This window comes from Eulemur rufifrons, chromosome 25, assembly GCF_041146395.1.
Source record: "Eulemur rufifrons isolate Redbay chromosome 25, OSU_ERuf_1, whole genome shotgun sequence".
Classification (NCBI taxonomy): domain Eukaryota; kingdom Metazoa; phylum Chordata; class Mammalia; order Primates; family Lemuridae; genus Eulemur; species Eulemur rufifrons.
This window is the reverse complement of record NC_091007.1, coordinates 7,136,609-7,147,626: the sequence shown is the minus strand read 5'-3', so window position 1 is coordinate 7,147,626 and position 11,018 is coordinate 7,136,609. Positions and strand designations below refer to the sequence as shown.

General features: G+C 39.9%; 1 protein-coding gene and 1 non-coding gene across 2 annotated transcripts in view; one reads left to right on the top strand and one right to left on the bottom strand.

The window, feature by feature from the left end:
- Positions 1-1,042: 1,042 nt before the first annotated feature.
- On the bottom strand, positions 1,043-1,116 carry TRNAI-AAU (transfer RNA isoleucine (anticodon AAU)). The gene has a single exon. It is a non-coding gene; the product is annotated as a tRNA-Ile (tRNA).
- A 7,422-nt stretch (positions 1,117-8,538) lies between these two features.
- The window catches only part of CUL2 (cullin 2), a 69,031-nt gene continuing 66,551 nt past the window's right edge, over positions 8,539-11,018 (top strand). The window contains exon 1 of the mRNA XM_069458622.1: positions 8,539-8,651. The gene's annotated coding sequence lies outside the window, so the exon portion shown is untranslated. The remainder of the gene's footprint in view (positions 8,652-11,018) is intronic.

The following is an 11,018-nucleotide window of genomic DNA, read 5'->3' as shown; positions in this document are numbered from 1 at the left end:
TAAATTTAAAAACATTCTACTTTTTAAAAACACTGTAAATGTTTCTCTGTCAAGTAACATCCATTTTTGCAGGTAGACATCCAAGGTATATAAAGTTCTGTGTTTACCTAACTGCTAAATTAAATTTAGTTCAACTCTTTTATATTCTTATGTTAAAGAATGAATACGAAAAAAAGGTAAAATCATGACTCATATGGAATGAACGTGTGTCAAAGACTTTATTTAACTCATTAAATAATGAAGAAACCACGCGGATGTTACAACTGGTTCAAAGGAGAATTCAAAGCGTAGACATGTATATGGATCATAAATAGTAAAATGAATATGAAAATGTACATATATGAAACTGGCTTTTCAAATGGGGATGGGGAAAGAGGGAAAGCATTTGCCTGTCTATAGTACAAGAATTATTTTCAATGCTATCAATTATTTACAAATTACACCTGTAAATTAGCACAAAGACAATGAAAAGCACAGAATCCCTATAGAATCAAATAAACAAGAAGGCTACGCTCTAAACAATGTCTGGTGTTCCATTCAAACAATTTTTTTCTCTATAGTCTCTCATCTTGTGTTCAAAACAATTTCAAAGAGAAATTATTCTTGATCATGAAATAAGGCCAATATCATTAGGTTTAGCCTGATTATTTATATAGGTGAAACAAGAATGTTAGTCTATCATAATCTCCTCCAGTAATATACACTATTTCCCCCAAAAAGAAGTACACTTTCACCCCAATAAAATAAAGCTTATAGAATACTTTCATTGTTTCCTATCCTCTTTTTCTTCCCTCTGGCCCGTGAGAGCTCTCCCCTCCTACTTCACTACCCGTCCTGTTTTCTTGTTTTGTTTTGTGGGAGTCTCACTCTGTCACCTGGGCTAGAGTGCCCTGACGTCAACCTACCTAACTGCAATCTCAAACTCCGGGGCTCAAGCGGTCCTCCTTGCCTTAGCCTCCTGAGTAGCTGGCTGGGACTGACTACAGGTGTGCAAGGACGACACCCAGCTATTTTTGTCATTCTGCCCCAAAAGATGCTGCCTTGGCCCGTACGGGGATCGAACCCGCGACCTTGGCGTTATTAGCACCACGCTCTAACCAACTGAGCTAACCAGCCACCTGGTTTCCTGCATCTTTTTTAAATCTCAATTTCATATACTTTAGTACCATAATTTAATCATTTACCCATTGAAGGATGTCTACAATGTTTCTCATTTTGTGCTATTACAAAGTGAAGCTGCTATGAACATTTGTGTACAGTTTTTTTGTGTGAATATAAGCCTTCATTTCTCTGGGATAAGTGCCCAGGAATGCAATTGCTAGGTTGTATGATAGTGGCATGTTTACTTTTTAAAGAAACCGTTTTCCAGAGTGACCGAAAGATGTTATGAGCAATGTATGAGTGATCATTTCTCTGCATTCTCACCAGCACTTGGTGGTATCACTAAATTTTTTTTTTTTATTTTAGCTACTCTGAAAGGTACGTAGTGATATCTCATCGTGGTTTTAACTTGCATTTCCCTAATAGTTAATGATGTTGAGCATCTTTCATGTGCTTATTTTCCTGCTGTGTATCTTCTTCAGTGAAATGTCTCTTCATGTCTTTTGTCCACTTTCTAATCACACTTTATGGTTTTCAACTGTTAAGTTTTGAGAGTTCTTTATATATATTGGACACAAGCCTTTTGTCAGATATGTAGTGTGCAAGTATTTTTCCCCACTCTGTAGCTTGTCTCTTCATAGTGTCTAAAGAGTTTTAATTTTGATGAAGTTCGTTTAGCATTTTCAACCTTTTATCATTTATCATTTTCAATCTGAGAACTCTGCCCAGCCCCAGATCTTGGAGATTTTCTCCTGTGTTTTTTCTCCAAAAGTTTTATATTTTAAGATTGCAACCCATGTTTGCATTAATCTTTGTATAAGGTATGAAATTTAGGTTGAGGTTTATTGTTATTTTTGTCTGTAAGTGTCCCATTGATCTAGTGCCATTTATTGAACAGATCTACTGAAATCTTTATTTTTTTTTTTATTTTTTTTTTTTTATTTTTTTTTTGAGACAGAGTCTCACTCTGTTGCCCAGGCTGGAGTGAGTGCCATGGCGTCAGTCTAGCTCACAGCAACCTCAAACTCCTGGGCTTAAGCGATCCTACTGCCTCAGCCTCCCGAGTAGCTGGGACTACAGGCATGCGCCACCATGCCCGGCTAATTTTTTGTATATATATATTTTAGTTGTCCATATAATTTCTTTCTATTTTTAGTAGAGACGGGGTCTCTCTCTTGCTCAGGCTGGTCTCGAACTCCTGACCTCCAGCGATCCACCCGCCTCGGCCTCCCAGAGTGCTAGGATTACAGGCGTGAGCCACCGCGCCCGGCCTACTGAAATCTTTAATTGAAATATTATTTTTCAGTGCTGTACTTGAATCTCTTTGACTGCTTTTATTTGGTTATTTGTTTCTTTATTATTTTATATTCAGATTTTTATCTGTCTTTTCCAGCAGTTTAATTTTTATCATTATAAAATCTTTTTGTTCTGCCTGGTCTTTTTCTCTCTGGGTGCCCTAGAAGGTTTTTTGTTGTTGTTGTTTGTTTGTTTTTGAGACAGAGTTTTGCTCTGTTGCCCGGGCTAGAGTGCTGTGGCATCAGCCTAGCTCCCAGCAACCTCAAACTCCTGGGCTCAAGCGATCCTCCTGCCTCAGCCTCCCAAGTGATGGCTGCATAACCGTGCATAGTTTCTATTTGTAACATTGATGTCAAACATACTTCAGTACGTGGACCCACCTGGTACAAGTTAATGCTGTTGACTGACTGCCCTCCTTGGCCCACAAACTATACCGTTAGCCCATTTGCCCTTTCTCTGAATTAGCTTCCTTCCAGGTTTGCCACATTGGACTTTGTCCTGCTATCTTTGTCCCTGTCCCCTCCAATGGACTGGCCTACATTACTTATTTTTATTAAGTCACACGTTCTTTCATTTGTCATCGTCTTCGTCCCGGTTGATCACAATTCATATTTTACTCTTGGGGACACACGTATTTTTAATACAGTGTAACACTTCAGAAAAAAAGTCATCTGTCCTTTCACATATCAAATATTATTTCTTAAAATCCATTACTCAGATTCACTTTCTAGTCCCAATTCTGAGAAATCATGCATTATCTATCTCAAATAATGAAAGTTATGGGTTTTGCTTTAAAGAGAGCTCTCTTTCAACACAGCTTTGATCTTATTAAATTACCTGTCTCAATGTGACTGCAAAGGAATATAAAGGATTCACAGGTAATTTCTTTTTATCAGAGAAGAATACTTTTTTATTTTCTTTTTAAATCGCTTTCAACCAGAATTGTCTGGGAGAGGCAAAGAAATAACCTGAGATGAGACGCCACCGTCACATAGAGGAAATGTTATGGACTCCTAGCTTTTCTGATTAGAGACTGTGTACTTTTCCTTTTATTAAGTGTAAACACAGTTGTATGAGTTCTTAAAAAATTAATAGATTCTATTTTTTAGAACAATTTTAGATTTATAGAGAAATTAAGCAGGTAATAGTTCTCTTATACCCCCTAAATCCCCCTATCATTAACATCTCAAAGTACTGTGGTACATCTGTTACAACTGATGAACCAGTATCAATGGATTACTATTAACTAAAATTCATATGATTCAGATTTCTGTAGTTTTTACCTAGTGGCCTTTTTCTGTCCCAAGGTCCTACTCAGGACACCACATTCCAGTTAATAGTCCTGTCTTCTTAGGTTCCTGTTGGCTATGACAGTTTCTCAGTCTTGTCTTGTTTCCAAGGATCTTGACTGTTTTGAGGAGTACTGGCCAGGTATTTTGTAGAACATTCCTCTATTGGAATTTGTCTAATGTTTTTCCCATGACAGACAGGGGTTTTTGAGAGGAAGGACACAGGGGTAAAGTTCCATTCGGATCACATCATATCAAGAATATATTACTATTACCATGACTTATCATTGATAATGTTGACCTTGATCACCTGGCTGAAGAATATTTGTCACGTTTCTCCCTGTAAAGTTATGCTTTTTAAATTCTGTTTCCATACTGTACTCTTTGGAAGAAAGTTACAATTTTCAGCCCACACTTAAGGAGTGAGGAGTTACATTTGCTCTCGTTTAGGGTGGAATATCTCCATAATTTATTTGGAATTCTGCTGCATAAGAGATTATCTCTTCCCTCCCATTCATTAATTTAGTAAATCATTCATATCAAATCATTCATCATCAACTCAAGAATATTTATTTCTTACTTTGGGTTATAATCCAATACTATTTTATTTTGTTGCTTGAATTGTTCTAGCTTTGGCCACCGGGAACTCTTTCAGTTTGTTCCTGCGCCCCTGTGACATATTCCCATCAATGTGGATTTTTATTGGTTTTTGTTTTTGTTTTGAGCACTTCCTTACTGTCTTACACTACAGGGTACTCCAGGCTCATCTTGTACATTTCCTGCCCTGGTCCTATAGTCAGCCACTTCTCTGAAGAGGAGACTTGCATCTTTTATAAGCTCAAAATAGCTCCTTAATGAGCCACTCCAAACATGAAAACTGTCCTGCCATACCTATTTTTTTTTTTTTTTTGGTTTACCAAAATCAAAAGGTGAAAAAAATGCTATAGCTAGGAAATGCAAATTCCCAGTAAAGATTTAAGAAAATATTATTCATATTTATTATATGGAGTATAAAAATGATTTGAAATCATAAATGGCCCAGGAAAATCAGGGTTCTTTGGGTTTCATGTCTATAAAGGAAACTTATAATGACAGAAAATGATTTTAGTTGAGCTCCTCAAATACTAGGTGAAAGGGAGATTATGAAATGAATTTGGCCAGTTTATGAATTTATCAATTCCTTTGGCCAACTAAGAATGATCTCAGTGTTCTCATGAAGGTCAAAATCAGAAAGATTTTGAAGTGAAAATAGCTGACTATAAAATATATATATAAAATATGATCTGATTTGTATAAAAATATTTAATCATATTCATAGAAAAAAATCTTGAGGCATATACATCAACCTAAATATGGGTATCTATTTCTGTAAGAGTGGTAGCTTTCACAAAAAGCATTTATTACTTTTGAAATCAGAAAAAAATTATAAAGGAATTCAGTAAACATTATAGAGGGCCAAAACACAGTTTTAAATGGAGTGTTTGCTAAAAAGTAAAACAAGGAGAGGGTTCATAGACGAACTAGGATTTGAGGTTTGGTTTGGGTGTTTAGGTGCAACTATTGCTAAAAGTGGTGGCTTCAAGGGTTGGCCAGAGAGGATACATTTTTCTTTTTCTGGAAGGAAGAAGTTACTTCAATTTAATATTAAGGGTTTGGATGCTAATAACCCTTTTAGAAATATAATTTACTTATTATAATGTATAGGTTGGGTAAACTATGAAGGGGTGGGAAGTCTCTGGAGTTGAGAAATAGAGGGCTGTTATAGCAATTCATATTTGGCACCCTTTCTCCTAGTCTACACCTCTAACCAGAGTTTAAAAGAAATGGGACAAGAACAGAGGAGTTTCATGAGTTAGAGTAGCAGCTCCCAAACTTTTTGGTCTCTGGACCACTTTACACTCTTAAAAATTAGTGAGGACCTCAATGAGTTTGTGTTTATGTGGGTTATATTCATAACTAGCTACCATATTAGAACTTTAAAAGAGAAATTCAAAAAGTACTGATTGATTAATTTAAAAATAATAAACCTAAACACATCTTAACATAAATTGTATGTTTTCATGAAATATAACCATGTTTTCCAAAATAAAAAAATTTTACTGGAAAGAATAGCATTGCTTTTACATTTTACAAATCTCTAAATATTTGGTTTAATAGGAGATATCTCTATGGTTGATGGATATGAAGAAACTCAGCCCTTAAAAGAAGAATTAATAGTCCTTTTGGATAATTGTGGATTTTCCTCTTTGATACTACAGTGAAATTCAACAAGTGGTACTTTCTTAAAGGTTAGTTGCAGTGATGAATCTGAAACCGTATCAATGAAACTTTCAAACCCTATTTTTATGTGTATACACACACACATACATAATATATCCATTCATTGGTCTGTCTTGCATTTTGAATGAATCTTTTATTGATGCATGATTTTGTAACACTTTTCATTGGTTATTTGAAGAATATTGGTTCACTGTGTCATGCAGCTCTTCTATGTGATGACATATTTTATCATACAATATCAAAAAGTCATGTTCACTTTTAGCACCACAGTGCCATCAGAAAAATCTTTATTGCAAGCTGTCAAGCTCACGGTGGTGAACACAAGATTTCCAAATTTTCAAATTTCACTGAAAGCTAAATTTTATCATTGGCAATGAATACTGTCAGCTGTTTGCTCAAAGTGTTAGGCTCAGTTTGTTTACTGTGGAGAAAATATTTGTGAATTCCCAAGTTAGAATTACACGTTTGTCTGTCAATTGTTCTTTCAAGTAAAAATGGTGTGCCATGAAAAATGCAGCCAGTTCAGCTTGTGACTCAATTACACAAGTGCTTTTCTTCAAGACAACCATCCTACTTTGGCATGCAGTGGAGGTGCATGTGTACTTCCCATTTCTTCAAACAGAATATTAAAAAGATTTGTATGCAAGGGTCAAAATTTAATAGAATTAATACTTTTTACTACTTCATCAAGGATGTCTCTAAGCATTATTTTTTAAAAGCTGGGAGTGTGTGTGGCAGGGAAGAATACAGGGATCCAATGACAGCTGGGACAAGTTGGTGCTACTGTCTTTATTCCTGCCAAGGCATCAGCAGTGTTACTATTGCTTTGTACTAGCAGTGCAAATGTAAACCCAGCAAAAAAGACAAAGAACATTTTTTTTTTAATCCTCCTCCTTCTCCTCCTCCTCCTAGAACATGTTGTATTGTTACAAAAATAGTTTTTAACCTTGAGACCTCTGAAAAGGTCTCAGGGATTTCCAGAAGTCTGGAGACCACACTTTTGAGAATCGCAGGATTAGAAGATGGAGAACATGGGAGGAAAAAAGGTCACATAATGGAAACAAACTGTTGAATTTAGTAAATGATAACTCTTTCTTAAAGAGTACAGAGTTCAAGTGTCATGAGAAGCAGGTTAGAAGAGGAGATTGGTGGGATTTATCAGGTCAGGAGACAGGATTTTACACGGGCCTTGAAGGATTGGCACAGTTTGGAAGAAAGGGATGTTAAGGAAAAGCTTGCTCAAAAGGTACAGATGTACAAGATCCTGACCATGAGATCTTGTTGATATTAAAGGCAAACAACAAATAAAGCCCGGCTTTTGTTACCTTGTGGCCCTGTGTATAAGAGGAGATGACGAGTAATTCTAATTTTTGTCAACTGTCAACTGTTACTGTTTAAAACTCTAAGGGAGGAAAACCCTTCAGATCAATGTGGTTGGAGGTTGGGGAAGGTGGGAAGTTAGGTGATCAAGGCTGCGAAAAGAAGTTCCTTTATTGAAAATACACTTATGTCCCAGAATCTGTCTATAGATAAACACCCACTAGAAAAGGAGTTTGTCAGAGGGAAAAGTAGCTTTGCTAATATGTTTTTGTTTGTTTGTTTGTTTGTTTTTGAGACAGAGTCTCGCTTTGTTGCCCGGGCTAGAGTGAGTGCCGTGGCGTCAGCCTAGCTCACAGCAACCTCAAACTCCTGGGCTTAAGCAATCCTACTGCCTCAGCCTCCCGAGTAGCTAGGACTACAGGCATGCGCCACCATACCCGGCTAATTTTTTTTTTCTATATATATTTTAGTTGTCCATATAATTTCTTTCTATTTTTTTTAGTAGAGACGGGGTCTCGCTCTTGCTCAGGCTGGTCTCGAACTCCTGACCTTGAGCGATCCACCCGCCTCGGCCTCCCAGAGTGCTAGGATTACAGGCGTGAGCCACCGCGCCCGGCCTGCTAATATATTTTTGATCATTTGCAAAGCCCATGGAAGCGTGTGGCAAGAGGACTGTGGTGTCTTAGAGCGTTCACATAGGTCTGAAACAACTCAAGGAAAAACTCTCCTGTTGACAACACCATTCCGACATATTGTTACTAGTAGTCCCCAAACTTGGTGGGGACTGTGCGTCTTGAGCTCGGCGTACCGCGATTGCCTCACTGACAGGGAGCACAGCCGGGAATCACTTCGAATGTCGATTTCCGTGGCCTTCGCAACTGCACTAAGCAGGGCTCCCTGCGCTTGCCGTAGCGCGGACGCTACCATCGCTTCCCGAGGGGGGTTTGGCAGCGGCGGAAGAAGGAGACCGGAGGGTGTGTGTTGAGCAAAGCCGGGCGCTCAGGAGCACGATTGTTCTGCGGGGCCCGTCCTTCTCCCCTTTCCCCCCTCCCCACCGCCCCTGTCCCGCTCGGGAGCGGCGGCGGCCTCGGGCTGCGCTTCATTTCCTCGCGGAGGCAGGTGAGCGTCGGCGCGCGGGCTCCCCGGGCTCCGCTCCCCACCCCCCGCGTCTCCTGGGCGGGTGGCGGCGGCCGGCCGGGGAGGCGGCCTCGGCGCACAGTAATGGCAGCGCTGTGATCAGAGGAACGCGAGCTGACAGCCACCGCCACCGCCGCCCACCTTCCTCGCCAGGGGCTTCGTCCTTCACTCTTTCGGGCTGCCTCCCCCTCCCCCTGTCCCCTGCCCCTTGTCCCGCTTCTGCAGAAGGTAACCCCGCTGAGGGTGGCGGAGTCGGGCTGCAGGCGCCGGGAAACTTCCCTTCTCGGTTAATGGGTGGCGGGGATGGGGCAGAGGAGAGGAGTTGGGGGCGAGGAGGGGGGAGGGGAGAGGGATGAAAGGGGGAGGCCAGGGAGGGTGGTGTCCTATAAGTGACCTCGGCTCCCCAGAGCGCTGACCCCTAAGCCTAGCCACCCCCTGGACTGGATCCTGGGCCTCCCCAACCCGATCTTGGCCGCCCCTCCCTCGGCCCCATTTTCCTCCCAGGGAGGGAAGGTGAGAGTGCGTGGACTCCTGCTTATTTACGTGCTCACGCGGGGAGACAACTCTGTGTGTTGAGGGGGGCGCGATCTCATACATCCTTGCCAAGAGTATTTTCACTTTTGTTTCCGCAGACAGGGAAGATTGATAGCTTTGGGGAGGAGTATCCTACGTGCACGCTAGACCTCCTGTCTCAACACTTAGGGTCTGGTGAAATAAGATCCTCAGACTCCAGCACTTGCTTACACACTAGGGAGTCTGGACCATTCCCTACCATTACATGCATGCAAATAAAACATCTGTGAATTGCACACTGTTATTATTGTTAAGTCCACTCCTTCCCCCCATGGATTACTATGACCAGTTGAAGGGCGGTACCATGGAAGTTTAACTTCTGAAGATAAGATATAAACTGTTAACATTCGCTATACGCTCTGACTTTTCAATATAAAAATCTTTGACTTGGACCTGTTCCAAATCTACATTCATAGTAAAGTATGGGAAATAATCACTTTGTTCTGATTGAGTACTGACTACGTAATAAACATTTAAAAACATTCAAAACACCGTTCCCTGCCTTTTAGAATCTCACATTCCTTTTCAAGACAGACAAATGAACAAATTAGTTATACTTTGCCTCTTTTGCCCATATACAGTTATTTGGAAGACCCTTCCAAAAGTGTCACATGAAATAACAGAGGTATACAATGTTTTGATTTATCCTTTTTTTCAGTTGTTGTTTATTAGTTTGGGGGACATTTCTACCGTGTACATGCACATAGTTTGTGAGAAATACCCTTTCTGTTACCTTTTGAATATTTCGATGATCATATGCATCTGAAATACTCTTCATTCGCCATCTGGTGATTTTCAGTGTTCTATAAATGTGAAGGTAGTTTATCCACGTCTTCCTATCATCACCAGTTTGTCACTAAATTAAATGTTGTGGACCTTCTCTAAGGTCATTTTTGCCTTATCTATCAGTTGACAGATATTTTTTAAGCACCTGGTTTATTTGCCAAATAATATCGCAGGCATTCGGGATATAGCAATAAACAAGACACATGAAATATCTGTCCCTTCTGTCCTCTTGGAGCTTCAGTTTTGTTTGGGGAGGGAGAGACAGACAATAAATAAGAAATAAAAATAATTTCAGAGAGTAAGTACTATGAAGGAAATAAAATAGAGTGGGAATGGCTGGGGGAAGACTATTTCAGATGCTGTGGTCAGGAAATGCCTTTCTAAGGTGACCTTTGACCTGATGCAGGAGAAATGAGAAGGGTGTAGCCTTTGAAAGTTCAGAGTGTTTTCCTGTCAGAGGGAGGCAGGAATGCAAAAGCCTGAGGTGGTATGTAGGTGGTGCCTAGCAAACTGAAAGTAGCTCAGTGAAGGTGGACCCTCTTGAGAGTTAAGAGGTTAGGTCATAGCTAGGGGCAAGATCCTGTGAGGTCTTATTGTCCAAAGCAGTTTGGCTTTTATTCTTACAATACATTGAAAAACTATTGGAATTCTGTTTTAAGCTGGGAATGATCTGGTCTGATTTACAATCTGTAGATTGGAGAAGAGTAGTGGTTATGGAGTGTTAAGGGACAAGTAAAAAGGTTTTGAAATGTATTTTGGAGTTAAAAATATTTATTGAACTCGTGATTTGGATGAGAGTGCTGTTGATTGGGACAGGAGTGACTTCTGGGTTTTTGGCTTCAACTGGAGGATGGTGGTGCCAGGTAGTGGGATGGGGAAGCGGTGAGGGGAACATATTGCTACATGGGATGGCGTCGGATTGGACATGTTAAACTGGATCTAGTTGTTCAAGTGGAGATGAGAAAGAAATAGGCAATTGAATATACAAGTCTGGAATTAGCGGAGAGGTCAAGGAGTCATTTACTCATTCAACAAATGTTCTCAAGCATCGAGGTTAGACCAGACAGGGTGGATTGTGGTGAAAAAATGGACAAAAATCTTTTCCTTCATGGAACTTAAATTCTAGTGGGGAGAGAAAGATGGAGATGGAGAGTCATCGCATTTATTTATTGATACACTATACTTACATTTTGAATAAAAACTGTATTCACATGGTTCAAAACTTAAAATGTCCAA